Source organism: Crinia signifera, chromosome 2 (genome assembly GCF_055691185.1).
Source record: "Crinia signifera chromosome 2, ASM5569118v1, whole genome shotgun sequence".
NCBI lineage: Eukaryota > Metazoa > Chordata > Amphibia > Anura > Myobatrachidae > Crinia > Crinia signifera.
In genome coordinates, this window is record NC_139218.1 from 192210384 (window position 1) to 192221592 (window position 11209).

Genomic DNA, 11209 nt, shown 5'->3' on the forward strand with positions numbered 1-11209 from the left:
CATAACTTACTACTCATTTATTTAGCACCTTCTGGAAGATAATATCATCTAATTGGTTGGCCATAGCAACATCCCATCTGAAACAGAGCTCCCATCTTAGAAAATTTACCACTGAGAATACAATGTTTTCAGATTCCTCACTACAGCTTTTTTGAGGCCTCCCTTTGGCATATATTGTTGAAATCCTTGTTTGTTGTTGAATTTCACTGTTAAAATTCTCTTGGTTATTACCGAGTATCGGTATTCAGAGGTAGTGCAAGCATTAAACATTTCTTAGGCTCTTCACAATCTGACTCATGCAATATAATATCACTTATTTATCAAGTTTTTTGTTAGCAATGACGCAAAGTCTATATCCCTTGCTCTCAAGACGATAACCAAGAAAACAGTCTTGTGATTTGTAGTACTACTTGCGTTTTCCTTCTTTTGCAATATGTATATAATTTTTGCTTCCAAGTACTCTGTCTTAAGTGACTTACAGTATGTCAGATTTCTTACCAGCCCACACTTCAATCAGGGGTTTCCCTTTCACTGTAACAGTGGGTGAATAATTCTTTAGATAAACCGCTAGAAGAACAATAACAATAAAAATGAGCAGCACTGGGTTTCACTGAAAGAACAACTCATAAGTGTCTAAAATATAAAACTATTTAATAAATTACACATACATTTGAGCTCAAATGAACATAGAAATAATAATAATAAAAAAATATTAAAAAATACTAAGCAAGCCGATACTGCTTTTTTCTATTGGAGGATGAAGTGAGATCTCAAATGAGAATGGAGAAAAGTCTCTCTTGAGGCCTGTGGGCTTCCCAGTCTCAATTCGAAATGGGTCAGGCAAACAAGTGCAATATCCTCTTTGATATAAACAGTTCTGGAGTAATAGCCAGCTTGGAGTCGGCAGTCCGTCTGAGATGGTCCGCAGTAGGCAAATGGCACTTTGCTGGCATGTATGGTGATGGCAGGGTCCAGATTTTTGAGGTGCTGGTCCGGACGGAGTGAAGTGTGGATGGTGACTCAACGCGTTTCGGTGTCCAAATGACACCTTCATCAGGAGCAGTGTGTGTCAATAATTTTTTCTTCTTGTTAGATAAACCGCTGTTTGAATTGCCGCATCCCAAAGTTCTTTTCAAGGCCAGTATCCTTCAGCAATGCACAGACTTTCCACTGTAGTATGATTTTTAAGCTCACTTAAACCATTTTGTAATGACATATAACACATGGTACTGTAGATAATGTTTGATCCCATATTTTGTCAAAAAGTTCCAAACATTTCTCTTATGTCTGATCATAACGTGTGTAGTTTATGATTTGTTCTTTCTAGGAAATTCTTTTAGTCCTCATTATTGGTATCACATCACTTTTTTACTCTTCGTAAGTACACACGGTCATCCTGTAAAATCTTCTATTACTGTCATGAAATACCTGAATTCACTAAATGATTCATGTTCCATAGAAACACAATGATTTGTTTGCATCAACAATGATGGGGGCTCAGTAGTAGCTGCTGATTTGGGGAAAGGGCATAGGGCCAGATGCACTAAGCTTCAAAAGTGATATGAAGAGTGATAAACAGCCAGCCAATTAGCTCCTACCTGTCATATCACAGGCTGTGTTTGAAAAATGTCAAGCAGGATCTGATTGGCTGGCTGTTTATCACTTTCCATTTTATCACTTTTTAATTAATTGCTTATAGATATTATTAATATAATTGCTTATAGATATTCCTGTCACATTCTCTTCTTGAAGTTTTTTGGCCAGTTTCAAAAGTGATAAAATGGAGAGTGATAAACCACCAGCCAATTAGCTCCTGTCTCACATTTTTCAAACACAGTCTGTGACATGGCAGGTAGGAGCTGATTGGCTGGCTGTTTATCACTCTCCATTTTATCACTTTTGAAGCTTAGAGAATCTAACCCTTTGTATGTTCTCATACCCTTAATGTCCCAATTGCCTATGCCATGGTCCCATAGTCTGCCTAGAGCCAGCAGCAGTCATTGTCAATCACTCTGCAATCATATCCTGTCTGTGAGTGCAATTGCAAACATATTGGGAGAAATTAACCTAGATGTGTATTCTACTTCACATGTGAAGTTGCTATGGGCAACCAGTCAGATTTTGCCTACAGGCTTCTAGAGGGTGCTAAATAAATAAGAAGTAGATTCTGATTGGTTGCCCAAAGCAACATGACGTGAAGTAGAATACACATCTTAGTAAATTTCCCCCATTGGTGCATGCACAGTGCAATCACAGCACATGCACAATCTGCTGATACAGTAAATGGAGGGAGTAAATGGGAAGTGGCAGCAAATATACATGGATGTCATAGCTGTATGTGTGGCAAGTGTCTGCCTTCAGCTGCAATCATGTATGCAGAGAGACATGGCACCGGCACCACTGCTGTTGTGACTGGCCTGTGTAACCATAAAGCGACCCTTACCTTGATCCTAATGCATTTTCGATTACTCCAATGCTTATTCCTTCTAGATGTTGGTTTCGCTTGCCAACATTAGCAGTTCAGTAGCCTAGAAAAATACAATTATAAATGCAATTTCATACAAACCTTAATTATACCACAAGTGCATGCGCTTTGTATGGCTACCAACATCTCCTTTGCATACACCTTCCCATTCATGAATGCATGTACTTGCTGTTTTACAGCTAAGCCAATGGTTCCAATACCTCTATCCACCTCTTCAGGATTTGATTGACTCCTGGATTTATAGTGACCTTCCACAGCTTCTTGCGCTATAATTGCATTTCTATGGCAAATTACAAAGTACTTCTCTGATCCTTCAATTTTATGAAGCTCATACTTGCACTTGGAGTATACATTTTCATTTTCAATATCAAATTGTAATCCTGTTGACGGTGTCGTTTACAGCTGCAGACCAAAGCCTAACCTATTCACAGATGCCTACAACTTGGTAAATGCATAGCAGATATGAGCCAGGCTAATCCTAAATAACATTTAGGAATTAATCAGCCCCTGTCTGACATTTTTCAAACTAAGGGGGAGATTCTCTGAACTAAAAATGCGGTAAAAACCCTGTTATCGGGTTTTTACCACATTTTGGGATGCTCTAAGCATCCTCCGCCGGGTTACCGCGACAGGGGCATCGCCAGAAATATCTGTCGATGCCCCATAGAAGCCTATGGGCTTCTAACTCGATCCACAGCTGCCCCGCACCGACCCCCGCCGCCAGGCTCGGACTGGCCTGGGGGGGAACCGGGGGATTCCCCGGTGGGCCCCTGTCATCCTAAACCCGCCCACTTTTACAGTGGGGCGGGGCCTAACACTTCCTTTGCCGCCGGGTAGTCAATAGCTAGCGGTGACTTACCCGGCGGCGGGGCAGGCAGCTGGAGGCGGAGGGTGGGGGGCGGGCAGCTGGAGGCGGAGGGTGCGGGCAGTGAGACGTGCTGCTGCCAAGTAAAATTCACGTCTCATGCTGGACCGCTAGCCAATGGGCGCTTGCGGTCCAGCAGCCAATCAACTGGTGGCTGCTGGACCGCGAGCGCCTATTGGCTAGCGGTCCAGCGGGAGATGTGAATTTTACATAGCAGCAGCACATCTCTCCCTGTCAGTCTCTCCCAGACACAGCTGGGAGCGGGGGACTCAGGGGCCGGGCCCAGCACGCAGCACGCAGCATGCAGCACAGGCAGGGGGAGAGGTGAAGTGAGCAGCTAACCGGCGGCTGGCTCACCCACCCACCCTGCTGCAAGCTGCACCCACCCACCCTGCTGCAAGCTGCACCCACCCTGCTCCAAGCTGCACCTACCCACCCTGCACCCATCCACCCTGCACCCACCCACCTATCCACCCTGCACCCATCCACCTACCCACCCTGCTGCACCTACCCACCCTGCTGCACCTACCCACCCTGCACACATCCACCTACCCACCCAACTACCCACCCTGCACCTACCCACCCTGCACCCACCTACCCACTCTGCACCCACCCACCCTGCACCAAGCTGCACCCACCCACCCTGCACCCACCCACCCTGCTCCAAGCTGCACCCACCTACCCACCCTGCTCCAAGCTGCACCCACCCACCCTGCACCAAGCTGCACCCACCTACCCACCCTGCTGCACCCACCCACCCTGCTGCAACCCACCCTGCTGCACCCACCCTGCTGCACATGACTGCAACCCGCCCTCCCTGCTGCACCCTCCCTCCCTGCTGCACACTACCGCTCCCTCCATGCTGCACACTTCCGCTCCCACCCTCCCTCCCTGTTGCACACCACCACCGCTACCACCCTCCATCTCTGTTGCACACCACCACCGCTCCCACCCTCCCTCCCTGTTGCACATCACCACCGCTCCCACCCTCCCTCCCTGCTGCACACACCACCGCTCCCACCCTCCCTCCCTGCTGCACACCATCCTCCCTCCCTGCTGCACACCACCGGCGGTGCGCTGAATTGAAAATACCGTCCGGGAGCAGGCCGCTGCACAGTTCTGTCCACCTTGGCAACAAGCAAATTCAGACCCCCTTGGCATCGAGCATGAAGACCCTGGCATTGAGCATGTAGGTAAGTGGCACTTATGTGTCAAATGTGTAATGGGCATTGCGGTGTGTTATATAGTATGTCATGGGCATTGCAGTGTGTTATATAGTATGTCATGGGCATTGCAGTGTGTTATATAGTATGTTATGGGCATTGCAGTGTGTTATATAGTATGTCATGGGCATTGCAGTGTGTTATATAGTATGTCATGGGCATTGCAGTGTGTTATATAGTATGTCATGGGCATTGCGGAGTGTTATATATAATGTCATGGGCATTGCGGAGTGTTATATATAATGTCATGGGCATTGCGGAGTGTTATATGTAATGTCATGGGCATTGCGGAGTGTTATATATAATGTCATGGGCATTGCGGTGTGTTATTTAGTATGTCATGGGCATTGCGGTGTGTTATTTAGTATGTCATGGGCATTGCGGTGTGTTATTTAGTATGTCATGGGCATTGCGGTGTGTTATTTAGTATGTCATGGGCATTGCGGTGTGTTATATAGTATGTCATGGGCATTGCGGAGTGTTATATAGTATGTCATGGGCATTGCGGAGTGTTATATAGTATGTCATGGGCATCATGTGTGCGACATATTGTGCAATTGTCATCACAGTGTGCGGCGTAATGTGTAATTGACATCACAGTGCGTGGCGTAATGTGTAATTGTCATCACAGTGTGCGGCGTAATGTGTAATTAGTATCAGGGATAAACAGTGTATAATGATTTAAGTAGCATGTCATTGTTTGGTCTTTATCTGTGAGGCGTACTAAGTCACTGTGTGGCCTTCAGCCCGCCAACTTAAGTGCAGGAATTACGCCAAACCCCCTATTTTGGCGCGCCTGCGGCGCACGCAATTTATTCACTACCATGTTATGTATTTGGGGGGGGGGGGGGGGGGTGGCGGCATTTTTATTTCTTCGCCCTGGGAGCTGAATTGTCTAGAAACGGCCCTGGACCTATGTGCTGTATTATATGTGGGGGGACCTACGTGCTCTACTATCATCTGTGTGTGGAGGACCTATGTGCTGTAATATCTGGGGGGGCTATTTGCTGTATTATTATCTGTGGGACCTATGTGCTTTATTATCAGGGTGGGGGATTTACGGATCAGATGTTACACACCTGCGATTTTGGCCCGATTTTGCCTGATTATCGGCCCAAAGTGCCGAAATCGGATGAAATTGGCCCAAAATCGCATAGTGTATAGCCACTCCTCTCTGGTCAGGTGGCCACAACCCTTCAAAAAAGCCACGCCCCTTGGTGGGCCCCTGTGAGTGCATTTCCCTGGTGGGCCCTTCATGCCCCAGTCCGACACTGCCCGCCGCCCCACACTGACCCCCCTCTCACCTGTGTTCGAGTAAGGGAGGGAGGGGAGAGCTGTCGGGTCCCGATGGGACCCGCTGTCTCTCACCGCAAAGGACAGCGCTTAACACAAGAGCTGTCCTTTGCCATAATTATCGCATATTACAGCATATGCAATAATTATGTTGGCGATGAGCGGCGAAGGGGGTTGGAGCTGGGGCGTGGATGTTTGAACATCACGCTCACAGTCAGTGACATGGAAGTTAGGAGCTGATTGGTTGGTTGTTAATTACTCTCCATTTTATCACTTTTGAAGCTTAGTGCATCGGGCCCATGTACTGTAAGCATGTCCTGCACCTTGAGTCTAGACAGTCTGACCTTTCAAAAAGGTAAATACTGGGTCCAGCAACTCTGTATTCTGACCCGGGTTAAAAGAAGGATTTTACCCAGATCAGACTCTGGTTGCTGGGCAGTGTAAACTGTAACCCGGATCGAGTGACCTGGGTACCATTTACACTATAGGCATCAGGCAGTGTCAGCTCCAAGCGCTACCTTTTTCCACCGCCCCCTGATGACACGTTGACACTCCACCCTGTGTGACATCAGCGAACCAACTCATTATCTTGCAAATGCCGGGTCGCTCCCAGAACGTACCCATGTCTGAATCCCAGGAACAAGCTGACATTTATGATGTGAAAGGGGTTTTAGAAAAATGGGCTATGCCAGTGGTTCCCAAACATTTTGAATCACGGCACCCTAAAGTTGGCCAAAAGTTGGTTACTAATTTCAGGAAAAATATTAAATAAGTTGTGACTTAAATGTTTTCCTTAGGTCCACTTATGTGGTGAGAAACATGATTCACTTCTGTTTACCCACATATTCTTAATTGGAAGCCGCAAGCACTGATTTTACCCATTTCATTGGCCATAAATAACTTCAACTGATTCTGGACCACCAACCTGAGGCACCCCTGCAATTGCTCCAAGGCACCCCAGGGAGCCTAGGCGCACAGTTTGGGAACCACTGGGCTATGCACAATACTGTATAAATGAAAACTGAAACACCCCCTACAAATCCTGTGCTTACCCCCTAATTTAATGGCTAGTACTGTAGATCATTAGAGGACCATCACTGCTTTTGAGATACAATTATTTCCTGTACACATTATTTATGATGATCTATGTGTACAGGTGCAGGTGACCAGTAAAATACTTCCTACACATTAGATGAAAATGACAGACTCCTCACAGGTCAAGGCTCTGGTCTGATCAGGAGCCAAATGGGGCATGTAACCAAATCTAAAATGTCTGTAAGAGGATCATAGAAAATGTTTTAAAACAATATTGTACTCAATAAACACTAAATTAAATTGTACAATTATAGCACATAGGGTTTTAGGCGGCAAGTTAAAGTGTTTACAAACTGCTACTTTACATTAGTGAGAGTGCAGTGAAGGAGAATTCCTGTAGTGGCAATAACTCTTCTGCACTGGGGGACTGACATTTTCTATAAACGAACTGAAAAGTCATTAAATTTTATCTACCCAAGGCGTATGTTCATAAATGTACAGTACTAAACAGTTTTCACATGGACTCCTAGCACAAATCAATTATCAATGTTTTTTTAACTGAGATTGTTACACGAGCAATGTAATGAAACATTATAGTCAGAAATGAGCATTAATTAATAGCCTTCAGCAAGAGACATATTTGTAGATTTTAATAGCTGTACAAAGATAAGTACGCAAGCCACTGCATTTCAGAAAAGCAATGAGAAAAATCGAATTTTTTAGACAATTTTATTAGCCTTTATTTTCTAATCCACTTAATGTTGTTAATAGACATTACCAGAAATAGGATATATAAAATCTTTAGCTGGTTTATTTTTCAAGCAGGTGGTGTCAGTGAGAAATATGTAAGACATGATATAGTTTAGAGCTAACAGACACTTCTAGACACAGGAGAATATTCCCACTGACAAGCCGATACCATTATTAGCCATGCTACATTGTGGCAGAAGTAACCTAAATATCCAGCAACTTAAATAGCTGTTGCTCTTCGAAAATCTGAAATATTGCAGTTGAATGTATCTAGCTTCCAACTATAGCAATATTAATAGGGAAGTTTTACAGTAGTTTATTCTATAGTTAGATTTCTCCACTATGGGCATGTAAAAAATACTATTTTATTATATGTAGCAAAATCCTTCCTAAACCAAACTTTAAAATACTATTCTAATGTAGTTATTGGCTCAAAAGTTTTGTAATGACCGCAGGGGAGACGTAATAAAAAATAGACTATAACAATGCTGACATTCATACTGTTGACACTTGTGATGTCAGTTCAGTTAAACTTTTGAGACGCTTGTTAAAATCTTTTTAGAATGTCAACTTGTAAAATATGGATATTGACTGAATGACAATATGTGTTAGGGTTAAGTAGGAGAGTTAGGGTTAGGCACTAGGGCAGGCATTCCCAACCATGGTCCTCAAGGCACACTAACAGTGCAGGTTTTAGTGATATCCAGGCTTGAGAACTGGTGACTTAATTAGTACCTTAGTGATTCTGATTAACCATCTGTGCTGAAGCCTGGATATCACTAAAACCTGCACTGTTGGTGTGCCTTGAGGACCGTGGTTGGGAATGCCTGCACTAGGGGGAAGGATAAGGTTAGGGATTAGGATTAGCAGCAAAATTTGTACCATAATGAAAGAGGATCAGAAGTCTTATATGGAAGTCATCTGGCTTCCGGGATCCAGAACACACAGGGGGAATTTTATTAAAATGGGAATAAGACTTCAGATGTGATGTTGCTATGAGCTGCCAATCAGATCCTAGCTACTATCTTCTAGAGGGTGCTAAATAAATAAAAAGTGGATTCTGCTCATAGCAACATCACTTGTGAAGTCTTATTCCCATCTTAGTAAATTTCCCCCACAATGTAGTTGTTAAAGCTGCCAAAAGAAAAAAGTCACCATTGGGCCACCCCAAATTTCAGTGACCACAAATTCACTTTGTTTTTCAGTAGCATTCTTCGGTATTCGAGAAAGTGAAAGCACTCTAGGGAAGCGTGAGTATACATAACATCTAACAGGAACCAGCCACAATTTCACATACATAGTTACATGTAATAGAGTAGGGTGGTCTTTCTCATAAAATGTACATGCACCTGCCATATGTAGGCTTACCAGTGAGACCGCTTAGCACCGCATATCAGATCCCTTTTGGAACATCAACAAGAGGCTAGACAGTCACAGCATACCACACACCAATGCAATAAGATTGATTGCATCAGCAAGATCAGGAGTAACTGAAGAATTGGTTACTATATCCAACAGATTAACAACCACAAAAAATTATATCAAAGGGTTTAAATATTAATAATACGTTCAAGTCAATCATTGCCAAATGACTACCAACCTATTTCTACTTACATGGGCATGCATTTGGAGATAGATAGATATTGAGATGGGAGCCCTCAGCACAGCCAGAGATTTATTGTGGACACTTTATTTTCCATTAGTACAGGGGTTTTCAAACTATTTGCTCTGGGACCCCGTCAGACAATAAATATTATTACAGGACCCCAGCAAGTTACCACAGAATGGCCGCCACATGTGTGGTCACTGAAATAAAGTGACTGCTATTGTGACAGGGAGGCAGTGGGTAATGAGGGGATGGAAAAGGGGGTAGAGGGATAGAAAAGGGAAGCAGAGGCTGTTTACTTAATGAGTTATCCCCTGTCCCCGCTCAACAAACACATTGGTCTGATGGCCAGCAACATGGAGTCGTGACCCCATGCTGAGGTGGTCGGGACACACTTTGGGGTCAGGACAGTTTGATAACCACTGCATTAATACATAGTTGCACATCCACACATATAGATGCATACATTATTAGTGCCTACCATACCAATAATGCTGTAGCACATATGATACTCTTGTATGTTAATTCGCCATTGAGTGCCCAAATTCTCAGGAGGAGAAGGGTATCTACAGTATGCAAAAGCAAAACCTTTCACAATTTGGAAAAATCATGTTGCACTGCCCTGTCAATTGTCTTGACGTTCTTTTGACCTCAGACAAATGGCCGTAGGATTGTAAAGGTGTGTACGCTGTCCCAATTCATATGGAATGATCGATAATGCTCTGCCTCGGTCAGTTGAATCTTATGTGCAGTTTAATATTCATCCGACTAAATGGGCCCATATCGGAACAAATTGCAGTGTGTACATACATTTGATTGATATACTGGTCATTCTTGCAATAACATTCCATGAGCAATCATTTTCTAGTTTGGACAGGAGGAGATTGAACGTCGCAAGTAAAATTAGGGACGATCAGTCGGGAGTAGGGTGGATAGAACACTCAAATAAGAACTAGATTGTATAGGTGTGTGCCCAGCTTTAGATTTGGGTTATGTCCATGTCAAACTGATATCTATATTGCAGTGTAAAAATAAAGCCAGTATTTACCCTGCAGGCAACCAAAATAACACCCAAATCTAACTCTCTCTGCACCTGTTACATCAGCCCCACCACAGTGGTTTTGCCCATTTAGGAAAGATTTTGTATTTGCAATCAACTCTGAATCAGGCCCAGTGTTAGTACAGAGCGAGAACACTTCTGTCTGAATTTTTCTGCATATGAAAGACTATTTTGCTGCTTGTCTTTATGCCAGACTTACTTGTTGCCTATGGGTCTGATTACTATATGGCTGGGATCGCATGTAAAAGGACTGCATAATGATTCTGATGCCTGGGAAGGTCCCAGGTGGCTCAAGGGAAGATCGCTGGCAAATTCTCAGAGGGCAGAAGTCGCCATAGTGCAGGCATGTCCAAACTGTGGCCCTCCTGCTGTTGTGAAACTGCACATCCCAGCATGCCTTGCCATAGTTTTAGCATTCCCTAATAGCAAAACTGTGGCAAGGCATGATGGGACTTGTAGTTTCACAACAGCAGGAGGGCCATAGTTTGGACATACCAGCCATAGTGTATAGGAACCTTTAGGGTGCAGTTATATATCAAGCCTAAACAGTACAGGGCATGAATTCCTCCACAAACCAGTTATTGTGTTGGCCATATAATGGCTCCGATGATACCTTCATGAAATATGGATTATTTTATAAACAAATTCTCAAATTATACAGTATATTATTGTCTCATAAACTATAAAACATTGTGTTCTTCTATTATGTTACTATATGACATTTTGCATTTGTTTCGGTGAAATAAGGTTATTACTTTGAATAACCATAGAGAAAAAAATCAGTTAAAATCAGTTTAAACTCATTATTTGTGTTTGAAGGTTTCGTTTTGTCTGTCATGATAAATATTTGAACAGATCTGGGAAATATAGGTTTACACAAATCAGCAATGCT